Source organism: Oncorhynchus nerka, linkage group LG11 (genome assembly GCF_034236695.1).
Source record: "Oncorhynchus nerka isolate Pitt River linkage group LG11, Oner_Uvic_2.0, whole genome shotgun sequence".
In the NCBI taxonomy this organism is placed as follows: Eukaryota; Metazoa; Chordata; class Actinopteri; order Salmoniformes; family Salmonidae; genus Oncorhynchus; species Oncorhynchus nerka.
This window is the reverse complement of record NC_088406.1, coordinates 48,248,328-48,273,865: the sequence shown is the minus strand read 5'-3', so window position 1 is coordinate 48,273,865 and position 25,538 is coordinate 48,248,328. Positions and strand designations below refer to the sequence as shown.

The window sequence follows — 25,538 nt, the reverse complement described above, 5'->3', positions numbered from 1 at the left end:
GTCACATAAAACATACATTACACATTTATACGCACATCATGAACATGACATTACAGCGCCTGAAGTTCTGTGACACTTGGCCTGCTTATTCTAACCAGCATTTTACCATGGTCAGTGCTTCTGAAATGCTGGTTGGCCTGTGACCCCTGTGTGTTGCCTTTGGATCTGACGCAGTTTGGATCTGCTTGTCTGTGGGCTCCCCTCTATCCAGTCCGCCCCAACTCCTGGCTCTAACTGCTGGAAGCTGTCTGTTTTGTGTGCGTCGTTGACTCTGAGCGGTCATCTTTAAATAATGTGTTGCCAAACCGTTCATGGGAATGCTTTGAGCTTTTCTGTTTTCTTGCACTCTGGATCGATGGTTTAACAGCGATTTATTTCCGACGTTTCTTATTTTCTTCTGACTTCAGTTACTTCTGCAACTCATTGTCTGTCTTCAGTTGAATAGTTCTGTGTTTCTTAACCCGACTAAAGCAACAGAATGCCTACTGCTTTCTAAGCTAAGATCAAGTACCAGAGAATTGTGACACAAAAAGCAAAGACGAAGAGCACACCATCGTTATATTTCAAGATAAATTGCCAATCAACAATCAGCATGTGTTGAGCCTGCATGTTGGGTTTTGTGTATTCTTTTGCTTGAGGCCTTTTTGGAAATGAAGCTGTTTCTGTATGGCTATAATAAACGCTATCTTCTCTCTACCATTCTCCCATTGGCATGTCCTCACCCTGTCTTCCTCCTTGCAGCCCATAGGGTGATCTCGGAGGATAAGGGCCAGTGCTATCGTATCCTGAACTCTGGCTCTGGCCGTGGTAGCTGCTCCGTGCCCATCCTTAGGAACATCACCAAGCAGATCTGCTGCTGTAGCCGCGTGGGCAAGGCCTGGGGAGAGAACTGTGAGAGGTGTCCTTACTTTGGATCAGGTGAGCATCCCTATTCTGATTCAAACCTCCAGATCATACTGGACCGGCATTGGATAATCAGAATGCAGCTAATGACCAGTGTTAACATCTGCCTTATGTCACAGTATGTACATTGATCAAAAAATACAAACGCAACATGTAAAGTGTTCGTTTCATGACCTGAAATAAAAGATCCCAGAAAATGTCCATACTGTGGTTACATATCTGTTAGTGAGCATTTCTCCTTTGCCAAGATAATCCGTCTACCAGACAGGTGTGTGATAGGAGAATTGTGTTCTCCAGGTACATCACTCAATTTAATTATATTACTCTCAGACTGCAAACCAGAATTTGTAAGATCCTGGTCGAATGAAAACAGACAGAGGCCCAGTCTACCACAGTGAAATGTTTATTCACGGGAACGTTCTGAAGTCAAGAATACAAATCAATTCATTTTAGACTGGCTTCTCACGCCCACACATACACACAAACATACGTACACACATACACACAAACATACGCCCACACATACACACAAACATACGTACACACATACATACAAACATACGCACACACATGTCCTGCTACACACACACTGTCTGTCTCACTTCCCAGCCGACAGAGATAGTGACTTTGTCCTTGAGACGTACTCCCCGTTCTCTCCCAAATCGCTAGTCAGGTCGGCACCAAGCTCAGACAGTCTGTGTTTAAAATACCATAAAGACATATTGTTTTACCCTAATTCTGACTAGGACTACACATTTATTGATTATGATTTCATACATTCTAATCAATTCCATACAATTATATGTTTTAGGGCGGAATATTCTAATCATTCAATTAACAGACAATTCTCACCTATCAGTATGATATATCAAGAAGCTGATTAAATAGCATGATCATTACACAGGTGCACCTTGTGTTTGGGGCCTATAAAAGGCCTCTCTAAAATGTGCAGTTCACACAACACAATGCAACAGATGTCTCAAGTTTTGAGGGGTTGTGTAATTGGTATGCTGACTGCAGGAATGTGCACTAGAGGTGTTGCCAGATAATATAATGTTCATTTCTTTACCATAAGCCGCCTCCAACGTTGATCGAGGGAATTTGTCAGTACGTCCAACAGGCCTCACAACTGCAGGCCACGTGTATGGTGTCATGTGGGCGAGCGGTTTGCAGATGTCAACGTTGTGAACAGAGTGCCCCATGGTGGCGGTGGGGTTATGGTATGGGCAGGCATAAGCTACGGATGACAAACACAATTGCATTTTATCGATGGCAATTGAAATACACAGAGATACCGTGACGAGATCCTGAGGCCCATTGTCGTGCCATTCATCTGCTGTCATCACCTCATGTTTCAGCATGATAATACACGGCCACATGTTGCTGGAAGCTGAAAATGTCCCACCTGCATACTCACCAGACATGTCACCCATTGAGCATGTTTGGTATGCTCTGGATTGTTGTGTACGACAGCGTGTTCCAATATACAGCAATTTCACACAGCCATTGAAGAGGAGTGGGACAACATTCCACAGGCCACAGTTCTATGCGAAGGAGATGTGTCACGCTGTATGAGGCAAATGGTGGTCACACCAGATACTGACTGGTTTTCTCTGTCCAGTGTCTGTGTTTTTTTGCCCATCTTAACATTTTATTTTTATTGGCCAGTCTGAGATGTGGCTTTTTCTTTGCAACTCTGCCTTGAAGGCCAGCATCCCGGAATCTCCTCTTCACTGTTGACGTTGAGACTGGTGTTTTACGGGTACTATTTAATTAATGAAGCTTCCAGTTGAGGACTTGTGAGGCGTCTGTTTCTCAAACTAGACACTATTGTACTTCTCCTCTCGCTCAGTTGTGCACTGGGTCCTCCCACTCCTCTTTCTATTCTGGTTAGAGACAGTTAGTGCTGTTCTGTGAAGGGAGTAGTACACAGCGTTGTACGAGATCTTCAGTTTCTTTGCAATTCCTCACATGGAATAGCCTTCATTTCTCAGAACAAGACAAGGCTGATGAGTTTCAGAAGAAAGTTATTTGTTTCTGGCCATTTTGAGCCTGTAATCGAACCCACAAATGCTGATGCTCCACATACTCAACTAGTCTAAAAAAGGCCAATTTTATTGCTTCTTTAATTAGAACAGTTTTCAGCTGTGCTAACATAATTGCAAAAGGGTTTTCTAATGATCAATTAGCCTTTTAAAATGATAAACTTGGATTAGCTAACACAATGTGCCATTGGAACACAGGAGTGATGGTTGCTGATAATGGGCCTCTGTACGCCTATGTAGATATTCCATAAAAAATCTGCCGTTTCCAGCTACAATAGTAATTTACAATATTAACAATGTCTACACTGTATTTCTGATCAATTTGATGTTATTTTAATGGACAAAAAATGTGCTTTTCTTTCAAAAACAAGGAAATGTTTAACTGACCCCAAACTTTTGAACGGTAGTGTATATGGGTCAAAATCAAAAGTACCAGTCAGTATCTGGTGTGGCCACCAGGTGCATAAAGAACTGCAGTGCATCTCCTCATCATGGACTGCACCAGATTTGCCAGTTCTTGCTGTGAGATGTTACCCCACTCTTCCACCAAGGTACCTGCAAGTTCCCGGACATTTCTGGGGGGGAATGGCCCTAGCCCTCACCCTCCAATCCAGCAGGTCCCAGATGTGCTCAATGGGATTGAGATCCGGGCTCTTCGCTGGCCATGGCAGAACACTGACATTCCTGTCTTGCAGGAAATCACACACAGAAGGAGCAGTATGGCTGGTGGCATTGTCATGCTGGAGGGTCATGTCAGGATGAGCCTGCAGGAAGGGTACCACATGAGGGAGGAGGATGTCTTTCCTGTAACGCACAGCGTTGAGATTGCCTGCAATGACAACAAGATCAGTCCGATGATGCTGTGACACACCGCCCCAGACCATGACGGACCCTCCACCCCCAAATCGATCCCGCTCCAGAGTACAGGCCTCAGTGTAACGCTCATTCCTTCGACGATAAACTCGAATCTGACCATCACCCCTGGTGAGAGAAAACCGCAACTCGTCAGTGAAGAGCACTTTTTGCCAGTCCTGTCTGGTCCAGCGATGGTAGGTTTGTGCCCATAGGCGATGTTGTTGCTGGTGATGTCTGGTGAGGACCTGCCTTACAACAGGCCTACAAGCCCTCAGTCCAGCCTCTCTCAGCCTATTGGGGACAGTCTGAGCACTGATGGAGGGATTGTGCGTTTCTGGTGTAACTCGAGCCGTTGTTGTTGCCATCCTGCACCTGTCTCGCAGGTGTGATGTTTGGATGTACTGATCCTGTGCAGATGTTGTTACACGTGGTCTGCCACTGCGAGGACGATCAGCTGTCCGTCCTGTCTCCCTGTAGCACTGTCTTCGGCGTCTCACAGTACGGACATTGCAATTTATTGCCCTGGACACATCTGCAGTCCTCATGCCTCATTGTAGCATGCCTAAGGCACGTTCACACAGATGAGCAGGGACCCTGGGCATCTTTCTTTTGGTGTTTTTCAGAGTCAGTAGAAAGGCCTCTTTAGTGTCCTAAGTTTTCATAACTGTGACCTTAATTGCCGACTGTCTGTAAGCTGTTAGTGTCTTAGTGACCGTTCCACAGGTGCATGTTCATTAATTGTTTATGGTTAATTGAAAAAGCATGGGAAACAGTGTTTAAACCCTTTACAATGAAGATCTGTGAAGTTATTTGGATTTTTACGAATTGTCTTTGAAAGACAGGGTCCTGAAAAGGGACGTTTCTTTTTTTGCTATATAAAATATGTGTGTGTGTGTATATGTATGGGTATGAAACATACTAACTAATTCAATCCTGCTTGTGGCGTTCTCTGTTTGCTCCTGAAAGTTGCTTTCAAGGAGATCTGCCCAGCAGGGCCTGGCTACCACTACTCTGCCTCTGTCATCCAGTTCAACCAGAGGTTGCTGGAGCAGCACGGGACTGGAGGTCCCCCTGTCATATCCCAGAGCACGGGACAGACCAGGCCACAACAACCAGCCAGTAGTGGTGCACAGACTCCCCAAACTAGTCACCAACAATCTTCAGGCTCTCTCACTCCCCAAATCAGGCCTCAACAACCAGGTATCTCTACTCTGCTCACCACTCCGACCAGACCCCAACAGCCAGGTGGTGGCGCTCTCACGCTTCCGACCAGAACCCAGCAGCCATCAGTGGAGCAGTGGAGCAGTGGAGGCTCCCTGTCCTCCCAGGGCAGAGCACACATTCCAGCCAGCTCTGTTACAGCAGGACCCACCCGGGTGGTGACCGGTGAGTAGACAGTTGCCCCTAGCAACCTCAATGAGATTCCTCAATGTACAGTGATTATGAAGAGTTTCATTCCAGAACGCAATATATCCATTTTCAGAAATGTTTGTAAAATGCCATTAATTAAAACCACATCTTATGAAAGAGTATATATAAATACATTGTAAGGTCATTTTATTTTCGAGAAATCATGCTTTGTGGCAAAGCGCTATATATCCGCCCCAACCAACAGAACGTCAATAGACAAAGTGTCCAGATTGGGTTTTAAACAGTTGCACGTAATAAAGTATTGATACGTAAATAAATAAATATACAAATGATCTATTTGTTTCAACTAAATTGTGCAAATATCATAGTCCATTTTGTATTCAGAGGGTGAACAGTGTCGTGTGTACTATGTGAGTTTCTTTTTGGACATGTTAAGCAACTTTTGGAACAATTGTATGGTGGTTTTACAGGTTTTTTCATTCGGATAAATCAAGGAAAGACTTTCGAGTTTGATTATATACACGTTAGGGAAAGATTTAAGGAACCATAAGGACAGTGAAAGTCTGTCGCAATTCATTTGCAAGGCGCGCTGTTTGCGGCCTCCGTATGTTTGCAGCCTGTAGTCTATTATTGTTTCCTCGTCGCTGGATCTAACTCTCTAAACACGTCTCTGGGTATAGCACATTTTGATATGAAACGATACGGATATTTTGCATTTTGCAACCAAAAAAACAAACATTCTAAAGCACATCTAAAGTCAATGTTTTTAAAGTATGAGAACTGCCATAATTCATACACGTAGAAAAGAAATGCATTTTGGAATCAAACCCTTCATATACTCTTGTCATTTCCACATAGCAACATCAACTATTGAGACAGAATTAGAACGTTTAAAGTTTGATGTTTGTGTCCAGAAGGCTGTGAGAAAAACCATTCTTATCAAGCTGCCTCTTCTCAACAAGCGGAAGCTCTAATGTGTCTAGACATTCTCAATGTTTAGGTCCGGTTTTGGTTTCTCCAGCTCGGCCCCTCACTCAGACCCAATGGCCTCCAGTTGACCGACGGCCAGTATCTCCAGTGAGACCTGCCCAGCCCCTCCCACCTCTGGTCACGCCCGCCCACCCATCCCCAGGCCAGGTACCGTAAATCGTACACCACAACACCACAACCACAAAGTGTTTTTTCTTGATACAGTAATGGCTCCAAGATTAGGTCAACTGCAGATAAACGCTGGTTCAACTTTCTGGCCTCTCACACTGCCAACTCCATGTCATTCCCTGTTAGAACTCTTAACTATGGTACTCCACACCTGACTCAAGAACAAAGAAGCATATAGTTTGAGCTTTTCTCCCTCCACAGTACAGACTCAAGTTCTCCATTGAAGTCGACAACTGGTCTTCCTGTGTCTGTTCTGCTCTCATTTTATGTGACAGCACATGAAAGCATGAGTTCACATTTAGAAGGGAACAGAATAATGAGTGCTTAAGAATCATGGGTAGATGGAGTTGAATTCTCTGGTAGCGTCAATTTTTACTGGCGGTTTTATCCACCTTCAAAGACATCAGATGTGTTTCTGGCTCTGGCCTTTTCTGGCTCCACTAGAGTACTTAGCCGACCCTGTCCCACACACGCATGCTCACACACACCTCCACTTCAACATCAACAAAACAAAGAAGATGATCGTGGATTTCAGGAGACAGCAGAGGGAGCACCCCCCTATCCACATCGATGGGACAGCTTTGGAGAAGGTGGAAAGTTTTAAGTTCCTCAGCGTACATATTACAGACAAACTGAAATGGTCCACCCACACAGACAGTGTGGTGAAGAAGTGTGGCGCAACAGCACCTCTTCAACCTCAGGACGTTGAAGAAATTTGGTTTGTCACCTAAAAGCCTCACAAACTTTTACAGATGCACAATTGAGAGCATCCTGTCGGGTTGCATCACTGTCTGGTATGGCAACTGCCCACAACCGCAAGACTCTCCAGAGGGTGGTACGGTCTACACAAAACGCATCACTGGGGGCAAACTACCTGCCCTCCAGTACACCTACAGCACCCGATGTCACAGGAAGGCCAAAAAGATCATCAAGGACAAAAACCACTTGAGCCACGGCCTGTTCACCCCACTACCATCTAGAAGGCGAGGTCAGTACAGGTGCATCAAAGCTGGAACGGAGAGACAGAAGCTGTTTTTCAATCTCAAGGCCAGCAGACTGTTAAACAGCCATCACTAGCACAGAGAAGCTGCTGCCTACATACAGACTTGAAATCATTGGCCACTTTAATAAATGGATCACTAGTCACTTTAATAATGTTTACATATCTTGCATTACTCATCTCATATGTATATACTGTATTTTATACCATCTATTGCATCTTGCCTATGCTGCTCTGTCATTGCTCATCCATATATTTATATGTAAATATTCTTATTCCTTTACTTAGATTTGTGTGTATTAGGTAGTTGTTGTGTAATTGTTAGAGTACATGTTAGATATTGCTGCCCTGTCGGAACTAGAAGCACAAGCATTTCGCTACGCTCACAGTATCATCTGCTAACCAATTGTATGTGACCAATACAAATTTGATTTGGATTTGATTTGACACACACGCACCTCAACTTCAAAACCTCAGTCGATAAAAAGCGTTTTACATTCTTTAATGCACTTCTTTGCAATACAAAGAGAGATTCAAAGAGGGAGTACCCTCACACAGGAACTCTGGCTCAAGAGATAAGCAGTAAACTGATGGGTACAATGCTCTGTTTGTGCCGCAAAATGTTTGCCTGATGTTAGCCAACTGCTCACCACCGGACTGTTAGTTTATCACATGTTGGCAGGTTTGAATCTCAAGGAAGGGGCCGTCAAAGAGCTGCTAACTATTTGTCTTGTGAGAGAGGTGCCCGTTTTGTGCTGTAACCTGGAATTGAACACGGTTATGCCCACAGCCTTGAATCTGCCCCATAACAACTGAGTTCTGAGACTATAAATCCTCATAATGGTCCCTGAGAAATATGTGAGCTGCGCTCTTAGAAAGAAATAAGTGCCTTTTCGAACTTTAAAGGGTTGTCCCCATAAGATATCTTTTTAAAGGACCTTTTTTTGGTTCTGGGTAAAACCCCTTTTGAGTTCCATGTAGAACCCTTTCCATAGAGGGAACCAAAAAGGGTTCTCATATGGGGACAGCCGAAGAACCCTTTTGGAACCCTTTTTTTCCAAAGAGTGTGGAATGGGATGAGTGTTTGTCAGAGCTTCGTTGTTCAGCTCTCCAATGTAAACAGAGATCAGGCAGCCAGATGAAATCAGAAGCTCCTCACACCATTTGCCCGTGGCTGTGTCATCCCCTCTTCCCTCTCACAACCTCAGGCGGATGAGATGACAACTAAGATCACACTTTGGAGTCGTTTTTGAAACGGTGACAGACAAGCTAACTGTGTGTGTGTGTGTGTGTGTGTGTCTACGTGCATCTGATTGGGCATCCAGTGCGGGGTGTGTGTGAGACCATGCCCCAGGTGTGTGGACAGGGCCGTTGTGTGAACCAGCCCGGAGGGAGACATACCTGCATCTGTAACGAGGGATACCAACTCAACGCTCAGCAGACTCGGTGTCAAGGTGAATGTCATTTTGTTTAGGGCACTGTTGCTCGTTGAACTATTTACCTACTATTGGGAAGCATCAAACACACATACACATCCTAATGTTGGCTATTCCTGATGCTGCACTGGGCCTCAGCTGTATTTATAGTGTGCGGTCATTGAACATGTGCTAGCCATTATGGATGAATCCGTTTTTAGGCTGGTTACGGTACCACAAGCATCCCACTGCAATCCCCTCCCGTGAGGGACCGCTGGATTACAACCTGTAGGGTTGGTCAGGCTCCTCTTGACCTCTTTAACCCCACTCACTCCCCCTTCCTTTCAGACATAGACGAGTGCAGGGCGTCTCCCCCGCCCTGCGGCAGCGGCCGCTGCCAGAACACAGAAGGGGGCTACAGGTGCAGCTGCCCCTCTGGATACCAGCCAGGACCCCGGGGCACCAGCTGTATAGGTACAGCCCCGCCCCACTGTACACACCACTCACTCACTCACACACACACACACACACACAGTCGCTGGCCACGGCAGCTATGCGCTGGACGTTTATTCAGACAACAGCTACTCTGTATGGTTGGGTATAGAGAGAGACCTTCTGGCATCCCCCTGACTTGGAGGTCAAGTGTTAGGAAATGGGGTCTGGTACTCTGGTCGGTGTTCTCTGAGAGTCCCTCGTGTAGCCAGGCGGCTACAGGTGTGTGTGTTCTGCGGGCTTCAGAGCCAACTTCCAACAGACGAAGTGTCAAGGTAAGAGGGGACGCGTCCTCAACATCTGCAGTCAATAAGTATTATGTTCATGACTGGGATTGTTATAAGGAATGTTATGTCGATTGTGATAGCTGTACAGTAGTCCTCCTAGAAGGAAATAGACAACTGTTAACTGTCAAGTCTTTGAGTAACGGACAAACTTTTTTTTGGTGGCACAGATATTGACGAGTGTCGTCAGGTTCCGAACCCCTGTAACAACGGCCGCTGTGAGAATAGCCCTGGTAGCTTCAAATGTGTCTGCCGCACTGGGTACGCGCTAGAGGGAAACGCATGTAAAGGTAAAGAAGCTATCTCTGCATCTATTCAACATCATTTCACTACTGAAGGTACTGTCCTGTATATGTTGCCATCTTCACTCACCAACGATTGTGTGATGTTTGTGAAATTATACTATTGGTCAGTTGGACATATTAAACGTCCAGTCTATCATTCTCCCTTTCCCCAGATGTGGATGAGTGTGAGGACCCCTTGAGGTGTCCCGTTCAGGCCTGTGCCAACTCTCCAGGATCATACAAGTGTGTGTCTTGCCCGCCAGGCTTTGGCCTGCTCAACGAACAATGCTCAGGTAACACCCCTTGTCCTGAAGCAGAGTCATACACAAAACCAAATAATAACCTTTCACTAACGGTCTGTGTCGCCCCCCTGTTGTAGACGTTGACGAGTGCCATCAGACCCCCAGCCTTTGCACCAATGGTCGTTGTGAGAACAATCCTGGGAGCTACAGGTGTGTTTGCCACACAGGATACAAACTACAAGGCAAGACCTGCACAGGTACCAGCGACGACTCCACCCAAATGTATTTACCTACATTCCCTCTTTTTGAACCTGTCGATCTTCGGGAAAATACAAATCTGCCCGTCTATTAATGTTCTGGCTCTTATCTGTTTCAGATGTGGATGAGTGTGAGGACCCTTTGAGGTGTCCTGGTCAGGCCTGTGTCAATTCTCAGGGTTCTTACAACTGTGTGTCCTGCACGCCAGGCTTCAGCATGATCAATGGACAATGCTCAGGTAAAATCCCATTGCCTCTGTGTGTTCTGAGGTATACCTGTGTGCCTGTGATTTTTTAAATTTATTCATCCATTAGTACATCCATTTAGAGTGTATTTGAACTGGGCAATGACCTTTTTCAGCAATCTCCTCTCCATTCCTACAGATATAGATGAGTGTCGTCAGACCCCGGCCCATGCACCACCGGTCACTGCGAGAACACCCAGGGTAGCTACAGCTGTGCGTGTCTCACTGGCTACAGACTACACGGTGATACCTGTACAGACGTGGATGAATGTGCAGACCCGTCCCAGTGCCCTGGCCAGGAGTGTGTCAACTCCCTGGGCTCATACAAGTGTGTGTCCTGCAAGCCAGGCTTTGGGCCGGTCGACAGACACTGCACAGGTAGGACACGACATGGACCTTTGTCAACACTCAATCATGTAGATCCGATCACTTACACAATAAGCCGTAAACGTAGGTCTTTAAAAAAGATATATATTTTGTTCTTTTTTGTTATTGTTGTTGTTGCAGATGTTGACGAGTGCCTCCGCAGCCCCACTCCCTGCGCTAACGGCCGTTGTGAGAACACGGCTGGAAGCTACAAGTGTGCGTGCCGATCTGGCTTCAGGCTACAGGGCAACACCTGCGGAGGTGAGACTGCACGTTGAACATGCACATTACTTCGGCCGATAAAGAGCAGTGCAAATGTGTGACTTCCTTCAGCACGTAATCGAGTGAAACGCTACTAGATACGGCCTCTGTTCCGTCGACTTCATTAAGGGATGGTAAAGAATAACATCTGTCGGCTTCTCCAGATGTCGATGAGTGTGAGAACGCTCTGCAGTGTCCTGGGCGGCAGTGTATCAACTCTGAGGGCTCCTTCATATGTGTGGCCTGTAGCCCAGGCTTTGAGGCTGGAAACGGACAGTGTACAGGTGAACAACCTTCTCAACCACACACACACACACAGAGAAACACAGAGACAAACACACTCATGTGTATTCCATATTGATAATTGTATCAATACTGATGTTAATACCTTCACGCAGATATCGATGAGTGTCGCCAGTCCTCCAACCTATGTGCCAACAGTCGCTGTGAAAACACTCCGGGTAGCTACCGGTGTGTTTGTCGCACCGGGTTCAAACCGCAGGGCAGCATCTGTATTGGTGAGGCTGCATGTGTCTGACTTTTACATGATGACTCGTGCTCCATATCACTCTGCTAGATGTGTGACCTCCAGCTTGCTTCATTTTAGACCTGGATGAATGTGAAGACCCCTCACAGTGTCCTGGGCAACGGTGTGTGAATTCTGAAGGCTCCTACAAGTGTATCGCCTGCAAAGCGGGCCACGGCATGCGAGATGGGTTATGCGCAGGTAAGACTAGCTGCCTGTTAGGCAGTATTGTCAAGTCAAATCGAGGCATTCTGTCCATGTAGGCGACGTGTTTTTTTGTCACGGTTTTTTCCTGCTCTCACACTTGCCTGCTGCATTTGTTTCTGGGAGGGAAGGCCGTGGCTCTTTTACAGCCAAGGGGAGGAGGTGATTTGTAAACGGCGGCAGATTTCTGCCTAATAAGGAAACACGTCACACACGGCTTCCACTTGAGATTGCGTTCCATTCATACTGCTTCATGGAATCAGACAATCACGTCACTAACACTGTTGGAGTTATTGGTGACGCAGCTTGACGAAGACAGTCACCATAGTAAAGTTTGCTGCAGAATCGAGCTGTTTCAACAGCTGTTTATATAAACTACACAGAGCAAATGTGACCGGGCAATTGTTCATCATCCTACAGTAGGTGATGAGTGAGCAAAGGGGGTTGGCCACCCATTGGCCCTCTAGGCCCAGTTCCACACTGCAGTCAGCACTCTCCTCTGCATTCCTCTCCTCTTCTCTCCTCACTTCACCCTTGCTGGCTTCGGTTACTCCTCTTACTCACTTCCAAGCAGTTTTTTTGTCCCGTGGGACACACAAATCATCAGCCCTAGTATCATTCCAGGACACCGCGCTCCATCCCACCAGGGTGCATTGCCACTACCTAAAATAGAAAAATAAAAACGGGACCACATTAAAAATGCATATGAATGTACTGTTTCTGCTGTGATATGAGAATCACTCAGAGGTATTCAATAGAAGTCTGGCTGTTGGACTGGGCCGACGTGAACCAGTAGAGTCTGCAACAGATGTTTTGACTTCAAAGGGGATAGAGTGTAAATCAGAAACACCTCAGGTATGGATGTAACACTTGGGAATGGATGGATGTCTCGTTGGCGAGGTCTCACTGTCAAAAGGTTATATCCATAAGGGACAGAATCAATTGGTGCTGTGTTGATTTAAGAGAAACCACTTGAATGCTGTTTAACCCCTTTGTAGGGGGGACAGAAAGACCTATACATGATGCAGTGGTGTGTGTGTGTGCCAGTACCAATGAGCACCCCCCCATCTCTCCCATCCTCAGATGTGGATGAATGCCAGAGCCCTGACACCTGTGGTGCAGCGAGGCTGTGCGTGAACACGGACGGCTCCTACCGCTGTGACTGTCAGCCAGGCTACAGAACCGCTGGCCTCGGACGCCAGTGTAGAGGTCAGTACCGACGACGGTGATGTCGGTGACGTGCTGTGATGATGTGTATATACCACGCTGCGGGTCGCTGCCTCTTTTCTGTGTCACACTGTTTGTCTTGCCTCTTCACAGACGTCAACGAGTGTCTAGAGGGGGAGTACTGCTTCCCCAGGGGAGAGTGTGTGAACACAGAGGGCTCCTACCGCTGTGTGTGCTCCCAGGGATACACCACCAGCAGCGACGGCAGCTCCTGCCTGGGTGAGGCCTCCACGCCATCTCGTACACACCACTGGCATTGCTGTAGGCTACTCTTAAACCTGCAGAATGGAGACGTCTCTACTCATGACATAGACACGACATGGGTTGTTTACTGTGCAATTTAAACTGCCCATTAACTTTGACAACTCTTGGCAGGGCTATACTGGTAAGCACTCGTAATTATAATCAGTTATCGGCTACTTTACACAGATGATATTGCTCATAGCCTCTCACACAGTGAATGACATCCAATGAAACGACATGGGCACAACGTCATGATAAAGGATTGCTTAGCTTGGCGGTAGGCACAGCGGGGTTGTCTGTGGTGATGTAATGGCGTGTTGTCATTGCGGGTCCAGATGTGGATGAGTGTGCCAGGTCAGGCCCGGGGTCGTGCCAGGATGGCCGCTGTGTCAACACAGAGGGCTCCTACCAGTGCCAGTGCCAAGTGGGATTCACCACCAACCCAGAGAAGACAGCCTGTCTGGGTAACTCAACACCTCAACTACGTGTCCCTTTATGTAACACGCACAGCTTTCGAGCCTATGGGGATGCTGAAGTGTGTGTGTGTGTGTGTGTGTAATCCCCACCTCTCTCCCCCAGATGTAGATGAGTGCTCAGAGGGAGCAGTGTGTCGGTCACAACGTTGTGAGAACACCGTTGGCTCCTACCGCTGTATCACCTCCTGTGAGCCGGGCTACCGGGTCACCCGCACCGGAGAGTGCGTCGGTCAGTTCCATCTCTTCATCATCCTCATCGACTTCATCCTTCACTAAGTCTGGTCCACATATAAGAATGTATTTGTTTGATTATTCTCTTATTTCTGAATCCACTTGATTTACTATGCTACTGAGAGGACCAGAGGAACTCAGTCAATAGAGATTGAATGCCGTCCTCGCTATACTGTCGTACAGTTTAGCCATGATAGTTTGTGTAGGAATGGTTGGCAGGTTGCACACAGATGTGAGATCCAGGCTGAGGGCGGGCCGTAAGGGGTTGGTCGTCATGGCAGCTGTGTTTGAGTGATGTGTCCGGGTTGGAGGCTTTCGCCGCGCAGATGCTCGGTCACAAGACTGCCGTTCGCCTTTCCTTGCCCAGATATGCATCTGTGACACACACACACACAGACCGACACACACAGTATGAAAAAGATCTAGAGATGTATCTCATTGTGTTGTTTTCACCAAACTGTTGCTTTATACCTTTAAACAATCGAGTCAAGTTTGTCCTAACTGTAATGAAGACCGTGACCATGCTAGAGACCATATTTCTGATTCACATAGGAGGGATGTCATCTCTCTCTCTCCACTTCTGTTTCTTCTTCTCGCTCACAGATATCAATGAGTGTGCCAATGAGACCGTATGCGGGGAGCATGCGTTCTGCCAGAACCTAATTGGAACATACCAGTGCATGTGTGACCAGGGCTACACAGCCACCAGCGATGGGAAGGGATGTGTGGGTACGTCTCAACACAGATGCACGACTCTCTGATAAGTGTACAAACGTCGCCATTCTGCTGTCCTATCATCTGTCATTGTCTTTGCTCGATTTAGTCTACATGGTTATACCTTTTCGCCCTATATTTCTCTCTCTCTCTCTCTCTCTCCCTCGATCTCTCTCTAGATGAAAACGAGTGTGAGACTATGCAGGGCGTGTGTGGCGCGGCGCGCTGTGAGAATGTGGATGGCTCCTTCATGTGTGAGTGTCCAGGAGAGGGGGAAGAGTTTGATACGCGCTCAGGACAGTGCCTCAGCACGCCCCGACCAGGTACGCTGTCCAACACTATTGTGCTTTTCGAGGATTATCTTGATACGCGTGTTTTTTACCGTACGAAAATATACATTTCTACTCCCTGATGGGAATAACACTTTCCCTGCTTCAAATGCAATCACAGTTTTATTGGCATTTAACATCAGTTTGTGCAACAAGTGCCCATTCAAACACCTTGGCGTTGCTGCCCCCTGTTGTTCATGAGGGAGCGCTGTACTGTCTTGGTGGTCAGCAGCGCAGCCATAACCGCACACACCTCAAACATCACATCCACGTGTCTCGCAGGTCGTCCGGCGTACCCTGGCGGCTCCTCCTCTTCTTCGTCTTCCTCCACCACCGGTCTCGGTCCCCAGCGTCGGCCCGATGCGTCCCAGCTGCCCCCTGCCCGGCCTGGCGAGTTCAGGGAGTGTTACTACAGCACCGGGGAGCAGAGCTCGTGCAGCATCCTGGCCCGCAACACCACCCAGCAGGAGTGCTGCTGCACCGTGGGCCAGGGCTGGGGCATGGGCTGCCAGTACGACCCCTGTCCTCCGCTAGGCACAGGTAGGGACCAGTGATCAACACTGATGTCAACAGTATGTCTATGGTATGACTATGTCTCTAGCACAGGAGGCTGGTGGCACCGTCATTGGGGAGAACAGTCTCGTGGTAATGGCTGGAGCGGAATAAGTGGAATGGTATCAAAATACATCAAACACATAGTTTCCATGTGTTTGATGCCATTCCGTTTGCTCCATGTCGGCCATTACGTTGAGCTGTTCTCCCCTCAGCAGCCTCCTGTGGCCTCTAGGGTATATACATGTATGTCTATGTATAAGACTAAAGTCAATATGTATGTCGATGGTAGTCGATGGGAGTCACATCCACCTGACAACCCACTCAGAAAAAGCTATCCCTGATGTCGTGAAGTGTTCCTCTCTGATATGTCTTGTTGTTGTTTCCTGTGGGTGCTGTTCAGCCGAGCACCAGGCGTTGTGCCCCAGCGGACGAGGATATGTTACCGGGCCAGGAGCATTTAGCTACAAAGGTAACGACGGTCTCACATACACACACGGCAGGTAGCCTAGCGGTTAGAGCATTGGACCGGTAACCCGAAAGGTTACTAGTTCAAGTCCCTGAGCCGACTAATTGAAAAATCTTGAGCGAGGCACTTAAACTCTTATTTCTCCAGAGTTGCTGTCAATAATGGCTGATTTTGACACACATGATTTGTATTCATGTTTGACCTGTACCTATAATCCAGGCCTTTCTCTCCTCTCACAGATGTGGATGAGTGTAAGCTGTTCCACCCTGAGGTGTGTAAGAGCGGTGTATGTGTCAACAACATCCCTGGCTACTCCTGCTACTGCACCATTGGCTACTACTACGACGACGTGTTTCTGGAGTGCATCGGTTAGCGGCCTTTCTTTATCAGTGATATTGGGCTGTTTTGACCCAGACTTTATCATTTGTGATTGAACTTAATGGATGTACATAATGGGTAGGTTCCTAAAATATCATCTCGCTCTCTCTCTCCTGGTAGATGTTGATGAGTGTGAGGCAGGGGAGGACAGCTGTCCAGGGGGAATCTGCGTCAACATATTAGGCTCACACTTCTGTACCTGCGAGCCTCCTCTTGTGTTGGACGACACTCAGCGCAGCTGTGTCAATTCCACTGACCTCGCCGTGGGTAAGACCACACACACTGGGAGACGGGAGTCCCCAATCATTCTCATCTCATGAGTCCCCAATCACTCTCACCTCATGAGTCCCCAATCACTCTCACCTCATGAGTCCACAATGACTCAAACCTCATGAGTCTACAATCACTCTCACCTTATGAGTCCACAATCACTCTCACCTCATGAGTCTACAATGACTCTCACCTTATGAGTCCACAATCACTCTCACCTCATGAGTCCACACTACTCAAATGTCACGTATTAGCTCAAGCTGTGAGGTCTCTCACTGTCTCTGTTTTTCATCTCTCTCTCTCTCCGCCTTTCCCCATCTATCGTTCCCTCTTTTTTCTCCATCTTCCTTTGCCTCTCTTTCTCCATCTTCCTTTTTTATTCATCTATCTGTCTCTCTTTTCCATCTCCCCCTTCCCCTCCTCATTCCTGTCCTCTCCCTCGTGCCTCCAGATGAGAACCTATCGTTCTGCTGGCAGTTTGTCACAGCAGACCTGGTGTGTCAGAGCCCCCTGCTGGGTGGACAGGTCACCTTCACTGAGTGCTGCTGTCTGTATGGAGAGGGCTGGGGACTGCATTGTGCTCTGTGTCCTGCCAGAGACTCAGGTACTACTGGACTGACCACACACTCACTGATGCGCTACTACGGCCACGCTGAATGTGGATGAGTATTTACATTGAACAATCTGCTGTGTTGGCATTTTTGTCATAAGATATAAGCAAAATGGCGCCCTGTGTTTCGAAACAGTGTTGTGTTTATGGGCATGTTTAAAGTTTGGGGAAAGTGACATTTTTGGTCTACGCCTCTTTTCCTTCTCTCCCTCTGTCAGAGGACTATGAGGCTCGCTGTAACGTCTTCCTGGGGCCCCCAGAGTTTCCTCCCCCCTTCCCTGACCCCTACGGGCCGGACCCAGGGCCAGGACCCGGCAGAGGAGGAGAGGGAGGAGGAGGAGTGGGGTATCGCGTGCCCAATGGACCGGACTCCTTCCCAGACCCCATCCCCCGCAGGCCTGAGTACCCCCAGCCTGACTATGACGACTACACACCAGCGGGAGGCAGCAGGTCTGGCTTCAGAAGCAGAACGCCCAGCACCTTCAGCGTCCCAGAGAGCCCATACAGACGGCCCTCAGGATACATGTAACACACTGCCCTATTCACCACACTCACTCATTCACATACATCATGTAAGACGCAACATATGTTCTCGTCAAACATGTTGGATTTCTCCCTCCCAGTCCTGAGCGGTACTATGACGAGGACGACTACGGCCCGCCTGACGCTCCTCCGAGACCCCATTTCCGGACCCTCCCAGACCCTCGTTCTGAGCTTGCCTTTGGGGTGCGACCCCCTCCCCCCATCCGAGAGGGCCTCCCTCTGAGTCTGGCCCCCCTCTCGGACAGTGACCCCTACAGTGAGGAGGAGGAGGGGCCAGAACCCTGGCGTGTGGGACCCCCTTTCCCTCCGTTCCCTGACAGACAGGGGCCAGGTGGTGGTGGTGGCCCACGGAGAGTCTATGAGAGTAAGCCCTCTCTTAGTGTGCATTACTGGATTTACTGTTGTAACTGTAGCCCCTAGGGCTTTCAATAGGTCAAATTAGTAGTCTTGCTGGAAGGCATTACTGTCATTTTGCCGATGCTGCTGCATTACCCAAAATATTTCACATTCATTTTAAGATGCGAACTTAACCTAGGCCCTGTAAAGAATGCGTGTTTGATTAGCTATCTGTTCATAGTTCTGACCACCTCCTCCTCTCCCCGCTCCAGGACGATATGAGCCGTATGCAGGCCTGAGCACAGAGGACTGTGGGATACTGCACGGCTGTGAGAACGGCAGGTGTATCCGGGTGGCGGAGGGATACACGTGTGACTGCTACGAGGGCTACGAGCTGGACATGACCTCCATGGCCTGCATAGGTAGGTATCCCTCCTCACACAATCCACAAGGCAAACCCTTCAACTATTCACAATTGTCTATATGTAAAACTCCCTGCCTTTCACTTGTCCTTCGATCCTTATGCCTTTAAATCTATTCTCTTATTCTCAGATTGACATTTATGTTACAGTAAAATCTTTAGATTTACCAGTGCAATGGAGAAATGTCATAGATTTTGTATATATTTACCGTTTTACACATCTACCAGAACATACGGTGCATTCGGAAAGTATTCAGACCCCTTCACATTTTTCCCACATTTTGTTACATCACAGCCTTATTGTAAAATGGATTCATTTATATTTTTTCCTCATCAATCTACACACAACACCCCATAATGACAAAGCAAAAAAACAGGTTTTTAGACTGCAATAAAAACAGAATTACCTTATTTACATAAGTACTTTACTATGAGACTTGAAATTGAGCTCTGTTTCCATTCATTGTCCTTGAGATCTTTCTACAACTTGATTGTAGTCCACCTGTGGTAAATTCAATTGATTGGACATAATTTGGAAAGGCACACACCTGTCTATATAAGGTCCCACAGTTGACAGTGCATGTCAGAGCAAAAACCAAGCCATGAGGTCGAAGGAATTGTCTGTAGAGCTAAGAGACAGGATTGAGTGAGGCACAGATCTGGGGAAGGGTACCAAAAAATGTCTGCTGAATTGAAGGTCCCCAAGAATACAGTGGCCTTCATCATACTTAAATGGAAGAAGTTTGGAACCACTAAGACTTTTCCAAGAGCTGGCCACCCGTCCAAACTGAGCAATCAGGGGAGAAGGGCCTTGGGTGACTAAGAACCCGATGGTCACTGACAGAGCTCCAGAGTTCCTCAGTGGAGATGGGAGAACTTTCCTGAAGGACAACCGTCTCTGCAGCACTCCACCAATCAGTCCTTTATGGTAGCCTGGCCAGACGGAAGACACTCTTCAGTAAAAGGCACATGACAGCCCGCTTGGAGTTTGCCAAAAGGCACCTAAAGGACTCTGAACATGAGAAATAAGATTCTCTGGTCAAATGAAACCAAGATTTAACTATTTGACCTGAATGCCAAGCGTCACTTCTGGAGGAAACTAGGCACCGCTCATCACCTGGCCAATACCATCCCTACAGTGAAGCATGGTGGATGCAGCATCATGCTGTGGGGATGTTTTTCAGTGGCAGCAACTGTGCGACTAGTCAGGATCGAGGGAAAGATGAACGGAGCAAAGTACAGAGAGATCCTTGATGAAAACCTGTTCCAGAGCTCTCAGGACCTCAGACTAGGGCGAAGGTTCACATTCCAACAGGACAATGACCCTAAGCACACAGCCAAGACAACGGGACAAGTCTCTGAATGTTGAGTGGCCCAGCCAGAGGCTGGACTTGAACCCAATCGAACATCCAACCTAACAGAGCTTGAGAGGATCTGCAGAGAAGACGGGAGAAACTCTGCAAATATCAGGTGTGCCAAGCTTGTAGCGTCATACCCAAGTAGACTCGAGGCTGTCATCGCTGCCAAAGATGCTTCAACCAAGTACTGAGTAAAGGGTCTGAATACTTATGTAAATGTGATATTTCCTTATTTATCAATTTTTTTAAGCAAAAATGTTTTAAAAAAATGTTTTGTCATTATGGGGTATTTTGTGTATATTGACAAGGGGGAGAAAAACACTATATAATCCATTTTAGAATAAGGCTGTAACGTAACAAAATTTGGAAAAGTGAAGGGGTCTGAATAATTACCGAATGCACTGTATACACATTTGGACGTTCACTGATTCACATGCTTGTGTTTTCAATTGTGTCTTTGTTCTGCTTCTTATGCCCAGACATCAATGAGTGTGTGGATCCTGACAACGCGTGTGCGAACGGCCGATGCATCGACACAGACGGCTCCTATCGTTGTGTGTGCCACCGGGGCTACGTCATGTCCCGGAGGCCCAACCACTGTGTGGCAGCATAACACAGCTACTACTTTCAACATTGTCTTCCCCCACTCATCAGTCCTATCTGCTACCGGGGAAGTGTTCCCTCTGGCCTCCACAGGCTCGGTCAGGGGCTCACGAATGTACCTGTCCATTTTCTGACCCGAGAGAAAAGCTGAGAGGGTTGTTCTCTGAAGAAAACGCCGACGTAACTGACGCACAGTGTCTGAGAGAGATTTGAGTCCAAAGAACTCTGATATTAATACGGTTTGAGTTCTACACAAGCACACACAACTCATTATACATACACATGAGCTCAACCAAGCACATACACTCGAGACTGCTATTATAAAGCAGGTAAATAAATATGTCCATTCGCCAAACCTTTCCTTTTGATGTTGAAATGCGTAGTGGTGAAAAAGAGGTTAACGTACATTGTGCAGAATCCTAACGATACGAACACGTATCTAAAGGTAGGATCCGGCCCATTGAGATGGCTCACTTTGAGCTCAATCGTGATCAACACACTGTGTTCTGTGCCTCGACCCTGAGGCAGACGAGAACCACTGAATGGGGCCAGTGTAGTCTCTTAAGACAAATAATGACAAGCTACTGCTACAGACGAGCAGAGCCTTTGTCTAAGACAGAATCCCTGTCTGTGGATGTTTTGTTAACGAACGTTCTCTTTAGCTGGAATGTACAGAAAACACAGCAACATCACGACATCGCTGAACCAAATGTCTGTCACTCTAAAATGTCAGTGACTTGTATTTCTCTCCATTTGTTGATTTTACAACCCCGCCGGTGTTTGTTTTTGTGATTGCTTCTTGTATTAATTTATGCTGTTTAAAGTTAAGTTGCTCTGTTATGTAATGATAACTTGTATTATTTTATAGAAATGCGGACGAGGAAGCTACACATCACTGACGTACGTGTCTGTACATTTTATTTCTTTAGACTTTTGTAGCCAATTTTGATTTTTTTATTTTTTTTCATGAGAATCGAATGTACCTGAAAACTGATATAAGATAGTTGACTTTGTATTCACAATTTGAAATGTTGTTTATGTGATCAAAACACAATCCGTGATAAAATACCATGTACATATTTACAATTGAGAACTTTTTTACCAAATGGGATCTGTTTCAGTGAGTAGAACCTTCTCTGTAAATGTTCCTACTTCCTGATGTAGTTCACAAGCTGAAACAAACCCGAAAGCATTTCCACCTTTCAGCACCTAGAGATGTGTAACACTATGCACTGTATTTGTGGATGACGTAGCTCTTGTGTACTTTTTACTCACAACTTTGTACATTTTTAAAATTTGTTTCTGGAATTTGTTCATTGTTTTGTCAGTGATTTTTTTTATCATTATTGCTATGAAAACTATTTGAAAATATATTTGCACACTTTCCATTCCAAGTGGCTTTTGGATCTCATTCATTGTGACAGAAACGTATACACTTTTACTTTACAAGGTAGTTGTTATAAAGTAGTAACATATTGGAAGCTGGTTCAGTATTGGGAGTAAACCAGTGGTGTAGGTATAACACAGTATTTTGATTTAGCCTGACGATTTAAACTAAATTATTCCGCTGTTTTGTCGTTCGCTACATACTTTGTGGTGACGAGGGGCACACAAGGGGCGTTGTAGAAAACAAAGCAATCAGCGATTGGATCGTCTCTAACCAATCAGAGTATCAAATGCCAATGACACATTTTCAAACCGCCGCATGTGTTCTAGCTTTGTCTCAACCTATTGGTTTTTGGACCAATCAGAATGTGTTCCCATTTGGTGAAGGGTCGCAGAGGTACTCAGATCCAGACTCATTGCGGAGAAGTAGCGTTTGGGCCGGAGTGTGGGTAGCCAGGCTAATTTGGATTAGCATCATTATCACTGTCCCTATCTTGCACTGTCATAACAGCAGTTTCCACCTCTTTCACTCATGGTCTGTGGCTAGGCCTCTAATCCATTTACCTGCCACTCGAACCCTAATTCCCAGTAGTGTTTATAAGGATCCCATGTCTAATCTCTTTTATAGGCCAATCCTTCTCCACCACACACTACGAAAGCTGATTAAAGAGGTTCACTTCGTACTTAATTATCTCTTGCGGATTGCAAGTGCTAGCGGAATATCTGCTTTTTCTGTCTGTTCTCTCCCCTTATCACCTACCCTGAATCTGGCCCAAATGACTGGAAGACCGGTGTTAACACTTACCACTTGCTGGCAGATACTGTAAGTGGCAGCTTCAGAGTAATTGTAATGCCTCATTATTATTGTGTTTACCAATAACCAGCCACAACCAAATTTGCTGTTATTTTGTTGTTTATCCGTTGTTTATTACAAATATAGCCCACAATTACACTGAGTATACTGCAATTACACTGAGTATACCAAACATTAGGAACCCCCCTTCAGCCTCAATTAGTCGGACCATGGAAAGCGTTCCACAGGGATGCTGGCCCATGTTGACTCCAATGCCCACAGTTGTGTGAAGTTGGCTGGATGTCCTTTGGGTGGTGGACCATCCTTGATACACACGGGAAACTGTTGAGCGGGGGGAAACCCAGCAGCGTTGCAGTTCTTGACACAAACCGGTGCCCCTGGCCCCTACTACCATACCCCGTTCAAGGCACTTAAATGTGTTGTCTTGCCCATTCACCCTCTGAATGGCACACATACACGATCCATGTCTCAATTGTCTCGAGGCTTAAAAGTCCTTATTTAACCTGTCTCCTCCCCTTCATCGACTCTTACTGATGGGGATTTAACAAGTGACATCAATAAGGGATCATAGCGTTCAACTGGATTCACCTGGTCAATCTATGTCATGGAAATAGAAGGTGTTCTTAATGTTTTGTACACTCAGTGTATTTCACTCAGCCTTAAAACACATAGTCACTATGGAGCCTCTATTAAATGACCATTAAAGCAGTAAGAGTACCTTATAAACAGGCTATAAAATTAGTAGTATTACAGTTGTGTTACAATGTAAGCCTGTTACTATGTAATGATATGGAATCAGGGACCAGATGAGATAACAGTGGCTCCATCACACAGAGAGAGAGAAAAGGAGAGAGAGTTTAGTCCTGTCTGTACCATTGACCTGTACTGTGACAGAGCATGAAAACTGGTCCCAGGCCTCAGTACACTCCCAGGGAGCTACAGTATCACTTGATTTCACCCACGAGCACTGATGGTGCTGTTTGTGTTAACAGGGTCAACTGAGTCTCTCTCTCTCTCTCTCTGTGTGTGTGTCCGTGTGGGGAGAGGGGTGGGGGCATCTTGCTGATGCAGCCGTTGTTGGATTAGGGCTGAGGAGGAATAAGAGAAGTGTCAGACTAGACAGTAATCCTATCTCCCTGTACTGGGGGCCTACTGTGGTCAGAACCGGGTCAGTGTGCTGCTGCGCTGTAATACATTTCACAGCTGGGGGATGACAAGGGCAGGGAATGTGTGCCAAAAGAGAAAACGCATCAGTGGTCCACTGTGGGAACCTTTCATCCCAAATCATTTGGAGATGGTGGATTACCATGTGTAAATATATCAGGAAACTGGCCAAAATCATATTTGTTTGGAATAGCCACAAAAATATGATTTCATGGTGTATTGGATAAATAATATGCAAATATATTGCTTTGTCTTTTTCTATAAGTTCCATTCTTTTTCTTTTTTGATCATCTATTTTGGAACAGTGTACACAATTCAAAGTGTTGATGACCGCAATGGCTCACTTACTGGGATCCAGCTGTAATTCAGGTGAAGAGGGTATCTTGAGCCAAGCCTCGCTCTAACTTGAGTTCTTTGTCATGATCTTTTCCACATTCTGATTGTGCCCACATTTTTGGACAGGTGTAAGACCATCAAAAGACTCATTGTGATCTGATTGTGATCAGATCATCCTGCCCACCTCCGGAGGTAGTCAGACACACATTGTGTCTGAATATCTTACAAGTGTAGACAGATCTGGACATAGAAACATTTTAAATCGTAATTATTTTGCCCATTGAATGATTATATCAATTACATCAATATGTTTCTTACAATAAATAAATACATATTATTTTGAAAGAATAGCTGTGAAATAGTTTGCATAAAAGGGACCAGGAAATGTGGTCACAATGCAGACACAGTAGAAGGATAACAGAAACATATTAAAATGGGTAGACACATTTCTGGAAATGTGTGCACAATCAGAATACAGCCAAGATCCGGACAAAGGACCCATGTTAACACCAGGTATAAACAGGGCTTGGGTGTCTGATGACTGGATTTGGATATTCTAGCTCCTCACAGGGTTTTCACACATCCGGGTTGTCCAAAAGTGCTGCTTCAGCACCCCTGCCAACGCACTGGCAATGGATGGCTCCTAATCCTCACCCTCCAGCCACCCTAACCCTCCTACCTAATCACCCCCTCCCCTCTCACCAGCTGTAAGCCCTGTCCTGTACATGTACCTGACCTACTGACAAGTTCCAAGTAAGAGTCCCCTCTCTCTTTCCACTCCCTCCTTCCACTCCCTTTATCTAGTCTAATTCTATCCCTTGGTTTTCCGGTCTGTTCTAATTCCCCCTGCCTGCCTCTCACTTTCGCTCTAGCTCACTTTACCTGACTTTCACAGGTTAACCATGCAAACTCACTTCAAAGAGAGAGGCCTATGTGGGGCTATGTGAGACAAATACCTGGAAGCAAAGAGGATGCCGTGTCCGTGAGTCTGGTCCGAGTGCTTTCTCTGTTTACACCAAACAGCACAAGGGAAATGCTGGTCCCACAATGACAGAGGTGAGGGAGAGAGGAGTCTGGAACACAGACGAGCAATGGAAAAAATGACTAGTAAAAATGCATTTAATGACAACTGAGCAAAACCAACAGACATAGTGTCATAAGCAATAACGT

At 46.4% G+C, this 25,538-nt stretch overlaps 1 pseudogene; it reads left to right on the top strand.

Moving 5' to 3' along the window:
* The window catches only part of LOC115137047 (latent-transforming growth factor beta-binding protein 4-like), a 90,345-nt pseudogene extending 68,283 nt beyond the window's left edge, over window positions 1-22,062 (top strand).
* Window positions 22,063-25,538: the final 3,476 nt, after the last annotated feature.